This window comes from Amblyomma americanum, chromosome 3 (assembly GCF_052857255.1).
Source record: "Amblyomma americanum isolate KBUSLIRL-KWMA chromosome 3, ASM5285725v1, whole genome shotgun sequence".
Taxonomy (NCBI): Eukaryota; Metazoa; Arthropoda; class Arachnida; order Ixodida; family Ixodidae; genus Amblyomma; species Amblyomma americanum.
The window spans coordinates 162815820-162829639 of record NC_135499.1 but is presented as its reverse complement, the minus strand read 5'-3'; positions in this window follow the sequence as shown (position 1 = coordinate 162829639).

The window sequence follows — 13820 nt, the reverse complement described above, 5'->3', positions numbered from 1 at the left end:
TTTGTGCTGCGCTCTTGCAACATTTTTACTGAGAAAAAAAAAATTCGCAAATTCTTTACGGGTCAAATAAAATAAAAAATCGCCTTGCTACCGACGTGCGTAGGAAATCTGCATGACAAAAAAAAAGTGTTTTCGTTCTTTCTAACAATCCAGACTAATCGCTTTCTGCGATGCAAGCTGCAGTGGCATCGGTGCACCATGGCCCGGCGGCATTTAAAGTTCTTAAAGCCTTAAGGACCCACACTGTTTAAGAACCCCCTCGTTAGTAAAGTTGAAAGTTCACGAAAACGGCATTTACAACAAGTTCAATAACGGTACCTTTATGCATCGTTCTTGTTAACGATGCAGAGCTCTCTCAGAACATATAGCGACGCATATCTCCTCGAAGATCTGCCTGATCAACGAGAGCTTCTATATATTTTTGCCATTTTCTGGAGCCCTGACTTTTTGCAATTCAGGATCAAAAATTCACAAGTATTGGTATGATGCCGTGCATACAGCTGTTCTTGTAAAAAAAAAGAAAAGATACCGGCAGAGATAGAGATCTCGTCAGCTCTCGATTATATATAGAGGTGGTGTGTTTATATCTTGCCTTGTGGGTCAGAATAGCTTTTCACTTTAGCAACTTTGAATAAGCGAAATTACACAGACCCCTCCCTTTGAACAAATTCGGTAATGGACCTCCACCAAGTCCGTTTCCCATTTCTTCCCTGTTACCAGTAGTTCCCTCTTCTTTGCGCCGTCATAAAGTCTGGCCGAGAACACTGAAACCTTTTGTATACGAATTCGTTCCCTCAAGTATAGCTCCCTTATACCCCTGTCACACGGGACTTCTTCTCGGCCTTTGCCGTAAAGTTGTCTTATTGCACTAAAGGAGGAAAACCGAAAAGGAGCAGCGACGCTGCTACACGGCAAATCCAAAGGAGCTAGAACGCGGCCTCCGTGAATGCCAAAAGTCACCGCTGTGTGTGAAGCGGCGCTAGTAACATTATGAAATTAAAGCAGACGGTAGCACTTCAGCTAAGAGTGCATTCGTTTATGTTGGAAAAAGTAGCTATCACGATAATAAACGAGCGTTGTGACGGTGAGAAACGGATATTTTGAAACAAAGTTTCTTTTTTTTTTTTCATCGTTCTCGGTCCGACCACGGTAGGCGCACTTTTCCGTTCGGCTCCTCGTTGTGTTCGAGAAGCGTGCTTTGTTGCTTGTGTCTTTGTGCACACAAGCAAACTCAAAACACGCACACAACAAAGAGCAAACGGAGAAAAAACAGCAAAGCGAGATGCGCAAATACGTGTGTGTCGATGCGGCTGCTGAAAAGCGTTCAAGTCCTTTCTTAGCAGTGTGGATGTCTTTACTCATAGCCTCCTCTACGGTTAAGTGCACTGTAACGCAAAATTAACCATTGAATAAGATAAATTAGATATTTTTACGGTTTAAAAATTAAAAATTGCGTCAATTTTTTATTCTTTGAGCTCGCTAGCTGGCGCTGCCGTCTGGGTTGCTCCTTTAAGCAACTTTAAGGCCGCTGACGGCCGCCTTTATTGTTACGGACCTTTATCGCAAAGGTCTCGACGCTTTGCCGTGTAGATGCGCGTCACGCGCCTTTGGGGCAAAGGACCTTAAATTCTAAGGCCTTACAAGTACCCGTGTGACAGGGGTATTAGTGGAGGTCGCCGTTCGTCAACGGAACGTGCGGTCAGATGAGGGATACGATGCAGTTGGGATACCTATCGATCTACACAGGGGCCGAATCGTCGCGTGGTTGGGGCTTTCCCAACAAGTTAATGGGCTTCGGCTCGTTCGACGCCAGCTTGCTGGCTGTCGTCATAGAGTCGGCACGCCGGCCAACCGCGCGAGCCCGGAGGCAACTGGTCGGGAATGTCAACCACGCGAGAATTCGGCCCGAGGCGTTTCAACGAAGCACGCTAGTTTGAAATTAGGCTTCTTTTACATATATGTATTTTGTGGCATATTAATGCCTGCGGACGTCAAAAAACAGGTGATTTATACGTAACAATCGTTTGCTGCTTAACATCTAATAGTTAACTCTCAACAATGTGGTCAGAAGCCTAGCTGCAATTACGCATTTGTACCTGGCGGTTAGTTGTAGCAATATCAGATTTTAGAATTTCAAAACACGCGATTGCGCTCGGCGCTCTGGAGTAACGAGTTCTGGACACCCTACTCGTCATTCGAAAACCGCGCGCAGTCGCGCCCGTGAGCAAACTCGGCGACGCACGTGACACGCTGCGATCTCGGTCCCGCCCATCCTGGGGAGCCCGCAGGAACAGGTACTTGAGCTCTTTTTTGTCTCTTGCTGCCGAACGATCGCCAACACAGCCACACAAAGCCAAACAGTAAAATTTTACAAAAGAACTACATGGAGTTGTCCTCAGTGTCAACTCGCAACTTCGCCCTTTGCAGCCAGCGCGTGTGTTCGTCCGGGTTTCCCTGGGATTTCATCAGCCGAGAGGCGGTGCCAATCTCATTGTCCTCGGCGTGAGTGAAAGGGACCAGCCAGCCGAGCCTGTAGACAGCCGTGTCCGCGCAAGGTGGTCGCTCTCGCCGCTACGATCGCGTCCGGCGTCGCGCTACACGGACCGTGACGGCCGCAGTGGGCGAGCACTGGGACGCCTCTCGTGTCGCACTCGTTTCGTCGTTTTTTTTTGAGCCGTATCTCAGCTTGTTGGCGCTCCGAGTCATACGTGCTTCCTTCCTCTTCAACGGCGACGCTCTGCCACGTCCGAATACCCGACGTATAGCTTATTACAAGAGCCGTCTTCAGTTATCCTAGTCTGTTCGCCTTGGACATCGGGACTACATTTGTAAGGCTGAAAATAAACAAATGAAAGGCATCTAAACAAAACGAATCGAATATCTCCCAAGTGGTAGAAAAGTTGACTTCGACCTGCTGCCCTTCGCGGTACCTGCAAGGCTACGGATATCTCGTTCAACGCCGTAAAGCTTGTTACCCTAGAGTTAAGGTACCGAAGCGCCATCGCTGGTCCGTTTGTCCTGTCACCCGTCTTCACGCGGGCCCACATCGCCATTCTGCTATAAGTAGTCGTACGTAATACATGGCCACGGCGCATGGCTTCCGTGCGCGGCATCACAAAGCCAGCGCGGACGCCTTCGACGTCGCTCCGCTCCTGGTAGCCCCCACCGCCGCGGGGGACGACTCTCGTGCGGCCTGACCCGCTGGCGTCGGGAAACGTCCTCCAACGTCCTTGCGGTGGCGGCGTTGGCGCCATTTCCAGCCGGTCGACGAAGCAGCGAGAAGGAGAGAGCCTTCGAGGGGAAGAATCGGAGCGGGTTTCGCTTGCGACACCCCAAGGACGCCGGGACGACCTCAGATTATCGCTTGAGCGGCATTTCCGGGACACGGCTCGGCGGCAGGGAAAAAAACACTCGCCCCCGACCCCAAAACACGGCCGGCGGCGGCAACAGCGGGGCCCCGAAGCGGGACACCGCTAGCGTCAAGCGCCGCCGCCGGCGCAGCTGCCCCAGAGAGCGCGCGTCTGCAGCGCACGAGCCGAGAGGCTCACGTGAGCCCTCACAACCAGGAGAGAAACAAAGCGACGATACTATCGAGCGCGTCAGGAGGTGGCGACTTCCATACCCACTCTCTTGCTTTTTTTTTTTGTTTCTTCCTCGATACGCCGGGTTCAAAGTAACGTGCGCTGGTTGAATACGTGAATTCTATCGCGAATGCGGATCGCCTGCCTAACCTGTTTCTTTTAATTCTAAAGGCGGAATTTTCAGCTCTAAAAGCGAGGCAACCTCTCTGTTACATCGAGCGAAATTGAAAAATAAAAAATAAACGAGCAGGTGCACAAAGAAGTGAGGGCTTTTTCTTTTTCCTCGCGTTCCTAGCCGCCTCTCTTACCGCCTTTAAGTACCTCGCATTACATACTTATATGGCTTAAGTCCTTGACTAGGTATCTTTTTGAGCGCTTAACTTAGCGCGACAAGGTAGTCCAAAGCAGATAGCAATCACTTCGTGCGAAGCACATTGCGTTTTATTACCTGCAAGTAATCCCGTGTTTTAACTTCGCCCCTAACGAGAGTGCCTTTGATGCCAGCTCTAAGTGCTACTCTGGCGGCGATCAAGTCATTTTGCTGTCACTCCGTTGGCACGGGTTGAGGGGCGCGTCCGTCCGAGTTATGTAAGCGCGTCCGGTTACTCAACACGAAGGAAAGGAAGGAGAGATGGACGGAGGAAAACCACGAATGGACGACACGTGAGTGAAGGGAGGCTGATTATGGGTGCTGCAACGTTTATATTCAACACGCAGAATGACTCTGCGCGCTTTCGGTGGGGCAGTGGAACGTTACTCAAATGGTGGACCTTAATGAAGCGAAAATGGGACAGCACAGAATGGCACTGCAAATCTAATCCGAAGTATAGAAGGAACGTGGAGGGCATCTAAGACGACGTGTAGGAGCGTAGAACGAAGGATTAAAGTCGGCAGATCACGGAGCAGAATGTGTTCGGAGGAATGCAACGCTCTTCGCTATCAGGAATGTGGGAACGAGTGTAGTGCAACAACCTTCCTATGTAAAGAAATTGCAAAAGGAAAGCTTCTCATACTCTCTGTATTCTGTCCTGCTGGGCATCTTTCCGCCTGTGCGTGCGCCTTGCAGAATTTTTAATGTATGCAACGAAGTGCGCCTTCTGGAAAAAAATGAAAATTGGTTTTGAGGGAAGGAACATTCCGCTAATAGCTTCGTGCAATTTTTTGCCACCTGACTGTAAGTCACTACTGTAATTCAAGCCCTTTGAGACTTTGGCAGGCCTGCCGCCTGTATTTTGTTTTACTTTATGCACAATAAAGATAGTATTTTACTGCATTGCATTGCATATTGCATTGTAAATGCGCAGTAACTGCCCATCACAGCAGCCTTCCGCTGACACCAATGTCTTGTAAACTGGACAGTACACTGACATCACTGGCAGTGTCGAATGCCCGCTTGAGATCCAAAAATACTGCGATGGTGAATTGTTTGTTTATAACATACAAGCCTGTGACAGTACTTTAGTGAAAGGCTGTCGTGAATAAAAAAAGCTATTCTTACTCTAACGTAATTTTGGCGATGCCGCCAATGCGTTACCAGGCGAGCAGAAGAGCCAAAGAAATCTGAGCTAATATTTTTCCCCGAGAAATTCGGAAGGACCTCAGCTGACTACGCCACCTTCAAGCGCGTATTATATGGCTGACTTGTATACACTACCAGAATGCAGACACCACGTTACACGGCATGTTACAATGTATTGTGCTATTGCGAAAATCACTGCCATTTATAATCACTGTATATTACCACCAGCAGCTCATCTAGGTGTTAGTCACCAGGAGGAGGACTGACATGCGTGCAGTCAACGACTGGAAAGTGGAGAAGAGCTTGATCAGCGGTTCTTTATCGACTGCGGCGTCTTATACATGGAAGAATTGCCTTCCTGTTCAGTACGTACAGGGGTATAAGCGACAAGTTTTTCGAGCACATTTGTTCCTCCCACCACAGCCAAAACCTGACCTCGAAACTGCAACCGCAATAGAAAAGTGTGCCTTCGTGCTTGTGCGTCGGAAACAATGTACGGATGATTACATATTATGAGAAAGCGGCGTTTCCTTCACTGCCGACCCGTTTCCGATCGCTTACTTGCGTCACGGACAATGAGATACAGGGGCGATGGAGGCAAAAAAAAAAAAAGAAGCAACGTGCCCGCACGTATACACGCACAACGAAGCACGCCTCTGTCACGATTAAGAGGTGCACAATGGATGACGCGCGAAAGCAGCGCACCCCCTCCCCTTCTCAATCTTCGATACTGAAATAATAACGACACTGCGCGTTATACGTGTTCCACGCCAATGCACGGTGGAGCAGCCCGCCTCGTTACCGGAGGTGAGCGAGTGGGGGCGCGCGCGGCTTTATATCGCGGCAATACATGGGCTGCGCGAGAAGTGGCCCCTGAAAACGAACCACGATATTGGATAATCACCCATTGTCTCCTAATGGAATCGTGTCCCGCGACCGCGATGCAAGCGGCGAGGCGTGGCCCTGTTCCGGCGGACTATTTAATTGCCAGCGACGTCGTGCCGCTCAGGAAGTTACGCTTCCTTCAGAGTGCTACTGCTTCGTAAGCTGCCGCGCTCGTGTCAGGATTTAGATAAAAGCGCCAGAAAGCCGCGGCCCTTTGTGCCAACTACAGCGGTATTGGCGCCCATGGTTGAAACCATGGGCGCCACTGGACTCAATTCCGCCGCAGTACCATTCGTGGGCGCTTGCTTCGTCTTGCTTTACGTTTGATTCCGACTCAATGACGTCATAAAAAGTTGCAGCCATCGCGAGAAAGTGGCATTGAAGAATGGATGGAAGCCTCCGGCATATATGCCCAGCGACGTTTTTTTTTTTTTACAGCAATAAATATAATTGTCATCGTTCTATAACTACGCCCACTGCAGGGCAAAGGCCTCTCCCGTATCGCTCCAATTAACCCAGTCCTGTGCCAGCCGTTCGACCACCTTATCCCGGAAACCTCATCTCATCCTCCCACCTGACTTTCGGCCATCTCCTGCTACGCATAACCCACCCTGCTCTCTTCATGTCTCTCACCGTCACACTTATTATTTTTCTTTCCATATCTCGCTGCGTTGTCTACAATTTATGTTGAACCCTTTTCATTAGCCTCCACTTTTATGCCTTATGGGTGAGTATCGGTTAGATACAGCAGTTACATGCTTTCCTTACCATTACATAAAGTATGTTGAGGCAACAAAATGAAAAAGAAAAATGACCTCTCCCGCACACTAATGTATCGCGGGTATAATCCCAATAGTAACATAAGAGATGTGGCCCTTGGGAAATTGGAATTTTGCCACCCGAGGGTGAAAAGAAATCACTAGGGATCCGAAGTAGTAATATATAGCGACCCACAGCCGGAGAGCGGGCCCAAGGAGACTCCCCTGGTGGCTGAGGCCGTGAAGAAACAATGCAACTTCACTAGTCCTTAGTCTGCGGAGCATCCCCTACCTGCATCCCAGGCCTGCGTGCCGGGACCGGGGATTTAGGGGCTCCTTCTCGGTGGACCAATGAAGTTTTCATTCGTTCATTCGTTCCCATGATTTCCCCTATAGTAAGTAGTGGATGGGATGGGACGTGGGAATTAGGACGGACTGGTGACAGCGGTAATTTTGTCTGTATTTCTGATCCCATTGAGCTCCTTCCCAGGCACCCGTAGAGGACGAGCACTCAAATTACCATTACAGCGGGACGGCGGATAATTAAGCAGGAAGGAAGCAAAAGAGAAAGTATTCTTGAATGTCATATTAAGACCATATATATATATATATATATATATATATATATATATATATATATATATATATATATATATATATATATATATATATATATATATATATATATAATTGGTGAGACATGGGAGAGGCCTTTGCCCTGCAGTGGGTGTAGTAAGGCTGATGATATATATATATGCCCTTCCGCTGAACGTACGCTCAGTACACGACACCGTTACAATATACAACGCGTCCACTTCATTCACAACAACCACTACGTTCGCTTGCTGATGTTCCTCGCTGCTAACACCAACCAAGTGAGATTCAGAGATGCTCCAGACATTCATTCCTTAATGTACGAAATGGCATACCACCCACGACACGGCTGATTTGATCCACCGGCGCGTTGTGAAGTAACCGACGTCATGTCACGTAAGTGGCTGACTCCGCCTCACCAGCGTCAGGAAATGCACGTGCCGCGTCTATATGTCGGTGCAAGGTATCTCGTTAGCAGATGAGCGGACCGCGCCCAGATAGATGACTTCAGCTTAATTTACGAACTTCTGATCCGGTGGCGCATTACAATCGATGATTTTTTTTTTTTAAATTACGTTTGCGAGAGAGAGAGAGAGAGAGAGAGAGAGAGAGAGAGAGAGAGAGAGAGAGAGAGAGAGAGAGAGAGAGAGAGAGAGAGAGAGAGAGAGAGAGAGAGAGAGAGAGAGAGAGAGAGAGAGAGAGAGAGAGAGAAACTCTATTGAGGTCTCTTAAGAGATTGGCGGTTCGGTCTTTGTCTTCATCGCTGTCGACGCTTGACCTCTTTCAGCAAGGTTGGGCCCCTATTCCAGGGCTCCACTGAGCCTAGCTGCTTCGCTTGCGTGCTGCACTAGTGCCCTTTGGGCAGTGAGCTCGCAGCTGGTGAGCCGGCTCTCCCATTGCTTCGCACTCGAGGTTTTGTGTTGGTGGAATGCGTAGTTGCGTTCGCACTCCCAGGTGATATGGTATAGCGTGGGGGTTGCCCCGCACCACGGGCATGTGTCCCTGAATTGTATAGGATACATTTTGTGTAGGATACATTTTGTGTAGGATGTGTAAGTTAAAGAAAGTTCACGTTTGCAGCCTCCGCGGCAACTAGCTGCTTCTTGCTGTGTTAGAGACTTATGCGGAGGAGAGTATCTAATCCTCATTCCTCTGTGAAAATTCAATATCTCCGAATATCCGATCTCAACGGTATAGTGTTGACCCAGGGTTTTTGGCTGCTCAGCTCGATAAGTGATCTCGCGAGTTAAGCTATCCGCCTTTTCGTTACCCTCTATTCCCGTGTGTGCTGGAATCCAGATTATCCTGTGGGTTGTGTTGTGTTTGAGATGCCCTACAGCGAAGAGCGACGGCTGATCGCCTTTCGTCCACTGGTATCCCGTTTTGCACCCGGGAGCAAAACAATGCCGTTGACGCCGACGATTCGGCATGACCGTAGTCTTAACGCCGCGAACTCACAAAGAGGAAAAAGGCACCGCACAAAAAGCAACAAACAGCTGCAGGCAGCTTGGAGGGACTGCTAGCCGCGCGCGCGGGCGCGCCGAGCCTACAGCCCACGCTACAACAGCGCCACCGCTTACATCCGGGACCTGTCGACACTCCCCGCCTCACCACATCGCATGGAGCGCGCCGGCTCCTGAACCCACTACCCATATTCTAGAGCACTGTACCCGTGCCTACCGCAGCTGCCGCAACAGGCAAAGAGACAACGGACGATTTTACTCGGGGTTAGTACCCATCAAATTAGTGCTTACGCACTAAAAATATTGCAGATAATGATCCATTCTCCACCACGAATTAAAGTCTGCTCCACCCCATAAAGCTGTTAGCCTTTTAACACACATATAAGACATATAAATTCGAATACGCGAGTGAATCATGGGATTCATTTTTGAAAAAAAGATGGTACCAAAAAAAGCAATCCGCTTCATGTTCAACAGTTATCAGAGGCATACTTTACCGTCCGATCCCATGGCCACAAACTACATTGAAACCTGAAAAAGTGAAGAGCACCCGCCAGGTCGAGATTTCTTTTCTCACTATATCACCATCAGTTTAATTTCAGCTCCGGTGATTACCTGCGTGTACGCTTAACCCGGCATACCAGGCACATTCATGACCACAGCCTAATTACGCCATACTTTGTGGAGGCGAAATTCTACAGGCCCGTGTACTGTGCGATGTCAATGCACGTTAAAGAGACCCAGGTGGTCGAAATTTCCGGAGCCCTTCACTACGGCGTCTCTCATAGCCTCAGTCGCTTTGGGACGTTAAACCCACGTAAACCAAACCACCCATTTTTCATGTTTTGGCTATTCTCAAACTCGGCTGTTTCGCGAAAAAGGGCAGGGCAGGGCAGGGCAGTACGAGTGCTCTCGGGACTCTGCCCGCAAACGCACAAGATGCTCAAGTCCATGCCAACACATTTCTCACACCATAAATAACTCGTTGTAACACACCATAAGCAGAAACAATAATCACATGCATGCGTACAGCAGCATTCGAAGCAAACGCAACAATTGCAAAGCACAACTTAGATCAGCGAGCGCTGATCATCAGCATTACAAAGGGTGTAATCGCCACTGATATTTTTTTTCTCCTTATTTACGCACTTTTATCAACAATGTTTTTCAAGGGTTAGGAAACAGCGCATTATTGCGTAATTGACATGAAGGATGGTCCTTTTTTTTTTCAGCGGTTTAGACATTTAAAATAAGCCGCGCTAGAATTAGAGAGGGGGAAAACGAGTAAAAGAGAATGAAAGAATAGATTAAGATCAAGACGAGGACACGGATATTGGGAGGGCATATAATATGCAAAATAATCGTTGCAAAATAATCAAGGACCCGCCGCGGTGACTCAGTGTTTAGGGCGCTCGACTACTGATCCGGAGTTCCCTGGTTCGAACCCGACCGCGGCGGCTGCGTTTTTATGGAGGAAAAACTCTAAGGCGCCCGTGTGCTGTGCGATGTCAGTGCACGTTAAAGATCCCCAGGTGGTCGAAATTATTCCGGAGCCCTTCACTACGGCACCACTTCCTTTCTTCTTTCACTCCCTCCTTTATCCCTTCCCTTACGGCGCGGTTCAGGTGTCCAGCGATATACGAGACAGATACTGCGCCATTTCCTTTCCCCCAAAACCAATTAATTATTATTATTATTAAAATAATCAAGGGGAAAAAACTGTAGAGCGGCAGAAAGCCGGGTGAAGACGAGAGGTTAGAAAATTTGCTGGGACAGCTAGTGCGATATAAAGACAGTGGAAGTTGAAGAGAACTAGATTGGGTGCTGGTGTTGATGATAATGATCATGATGATAAAGGCTTTTTTGTTTGGCTGCATACTTACGAAAGACGCGCTTGCCATGGTTTGGATGCTGGGCTTGTCGGTTAACTTAAGATATGACCAGCAGGCGCCCATGGTTTTGCTCCTCTAGGGGCTGAAGAAATCTCGCAGAAAGTGGCTGAGCCTATTATCTCCTTGAAGGTCCGAATAAAAAGCAGAGAATTAAATGCAAGTCCTTGATTTGTATTGTTGGTGCTTTGTGTACGTAAAACGGTACACGAAAGAGTAAGGCAATAAACATATATGCGGTCATAACCCCCGTGGCACGTATTTGCTGCATTTCGCTCTGCTCGGGCAGCAGCTCAGTGAGAAGGTGCATTTAGTTGCTAGTATCCCGCAACCTCGTGAAGGTAGGTTCCGAAAAGGAGCCATCTCTTTTGAATAGCTTTTTCTGCTCTTTCTCCTCATTTTATGGCTTTATTGCATTAGGACGGATTTTTCTGCGTCGCTGAGAGTGAAATGCCAGCGTTTGCCGGCTGTCCTGTGCGAACGCACCATGAAAAAGAAAGCTAAAAAGCATTGCTTGCGATTATCGTAGCCTGTGCCTGTACTGCACGACACACCCGGAATGCCTAGAGGGACGGCAGACAACGAATCGGTAGTTTCGACGAGAGGCAGTTTGGGGCTTCCTTTTAGCACGCGAAAGAGCCGCTTGTCTGTAACACACATAAAAAAAAGCCGGCATGTAACTTGCGAGCGCCACGGCGTGAGCGTTGCATCACGTGAGAATATCAGACGCCGAAAGCCACTGCACGACTGAAATGTACACACTCTCCACCACTTATTCGTACACGCTCAGCCGTGCACATCCAAAATAACGGCACCATCAGCGTCAAATGAAACGCGAGCACAGTCATAAATTGTAGCGGCTGGAGAGGAAATACAACCGTGGCCTATCAACACTTCCAAGGAGCGCTTTTAGAGCTAGAGCTCCATTACGCCGTGTTTCGCCGAGGTCTTCAGGAGTTGCAGTTTGACCTTCAGCAGGAGGAGCGCCGGAGGTGTGGCTGCGACGTCAGACCACGTGACTCACCACAGCTGCAGCCGACCGCCGCTTCACCAGATGTGGTCATATGATTATGCACGTGACTCGGCCTTGGATGAGAGCGCGGCTGACAGTGTACCTGAGTCTAACCAAGCGTAGCCAAGTGTAACGGAGCTTTCGCTCTGTCTAACTAGGTTTAGAAGAGTTAAACCGCTGCCAATTTTTTACGCCTTCGGTACGAAAATCAACCGGTCTAGTATTGTGCCTTCCTAGTGCGATATCTTCAAGTTTTGCCGCTTGCGTTTCGATTGTCTTGTTCGCATTTCATTTGACGCTGATAGTATGCATGTGCTATTCCAATCTATCGAGAAACAGAGGACAGAGAGGAAGGAAGGAAGGCCTCAGACGTTGCTGGCACATACCCACTACGGGGGAGTGGCCAAGACACAGGCGGTTAATTGCTGGATACAGGAAAGTTTTGACGGGAAAAGGAGTGGAAGCTCACCGGTCGCGTGTCCCTAGCGTCGTTGTCTTCTTCTGCTTCCTGTCGAATGGTGACATGAACAAAGCGAGCCGGTATGTACCGGAGCGCAGCTGAGTGAGCATCAGAGAACGGTAGTTAAAACCAATCTGCGTTTTTTTTTTCTGGCAAGTCTTTCGCAATTTCCAGACAAGCTTCTTTCAACTCCAAGAAAGCCAGAGTGTTTTCTTCACCGGTCGCGTGTCCCTAGCGTCGTTGTCTTCTTCTGCTTCCTGTCGAATGGTGACATGAACAAAGCGAGCCGGTATGTACCGGAGCGCAGCTGAGTGAGCATCAGAGAACGGTAGTTAAAACCAATCTGCGTTTTTTTTTCTGGCAAGTCTTTCGCAATTTCCAGACAAGCTTCTTTCAACTCCAAGAAAGCCAGAGTGTTTTCTTCACCGGTCGCGTATCCCTAGCGTCGTTGTCTTCTTCTGCTTCCTGTCGAATGGTGACATGAACAAAGCGAGCCGGTATGTACCGGAGCGCAGCTGAGTGAGCATCAGAGAACGGTAGTTAAAACCAATCTGCGTTTTTTTTTCTGGCAAGTCTTTCGCAATTTCCAGACAAGCTTCTTTCAACTCCAAGAAAGCCAGAGTGTTTTCTTCACCGGTCGCGTGTCCCTAGCGTCGTTGTCTTCTTCTGCTTCCTGTCGAATGGTGACATGAACAAAGCGAGCCGGTATGTACCGGAGCGCAGCTGAGTGAGCATCAGAGCACGGTAGTTAAAACCAATCTGCGTTTTTTTTTTCTGGCAAGTCTTTCGCAATTTCCAGACAAGCTTCTTTCAACTCCAAGAAAGCCAGAGTGTTTTCTTCACCGGTCGCGTGTCCCTAGCGTCGTTGTCTTCTTCTGCTTCCTGTCGAATGGTGACATGAACAAAGCGAGCCGGTATGTACCGGAGCGCAGCTGAGTGAGCATCAGAGCACGGTAGTTAAAACCAATCTGCGTTTTTTTTTTCTGGCAAGTCTTTCGCAATTTCCAGACAAGCTTCTTTCAACTCCAAGAAAGCCAGAGTGTTTTCTTCACCGGTCGCGTATCCCTAGCGTCGTTGTCTTCTTCTGCTTCCTGTCGAATGGTGACATGAACAAAGCGAGCCGGTATGTACCGGAGCGCAGCTGAGTGAGCATCAGAGAACGGTAGTTAAAACCAATCTGCGTTTTTTTTTCTGGCAAGTCTTTCGCAATTTCCAGACAAGCTTCTTTCAACTCCAAGAAAGCCAGAGTGTTTTCTTCACCGGTCGCGTATCCCTAGCGTCGTTGTCTTCTTCTGCTTCCTGTCGAATGGTGACATGAACAAAGCGAGCCGGTATGTACCGGAGCGCAGCTGAGTGAGCATCAGAGAACGGTAGTTAAAACCAATCTGCGTTTTTTTTTTCTGGCAAGTCTTTCGCAATTTCCAGACAAGCTTCTTTCAACTCCAAGAAAGCCAGAGTGTTTTCTTCACCGGTCGCGTGTCCCTAGCGTCGTTGTCTTCTTCTGCTTCCTGTCGAATGGTGACATGAACAAAGCGAGCCGGTATGTACCGGAGCGCAGCTGAGTGAGCATCAGAGCACGGTAGTTAAAACCAATCTGCGTTTTTTTTTCTGGCAAGTCTTTCGCAATTTCCAGACAAGCTTCTTTCAACTCCAAGAAAG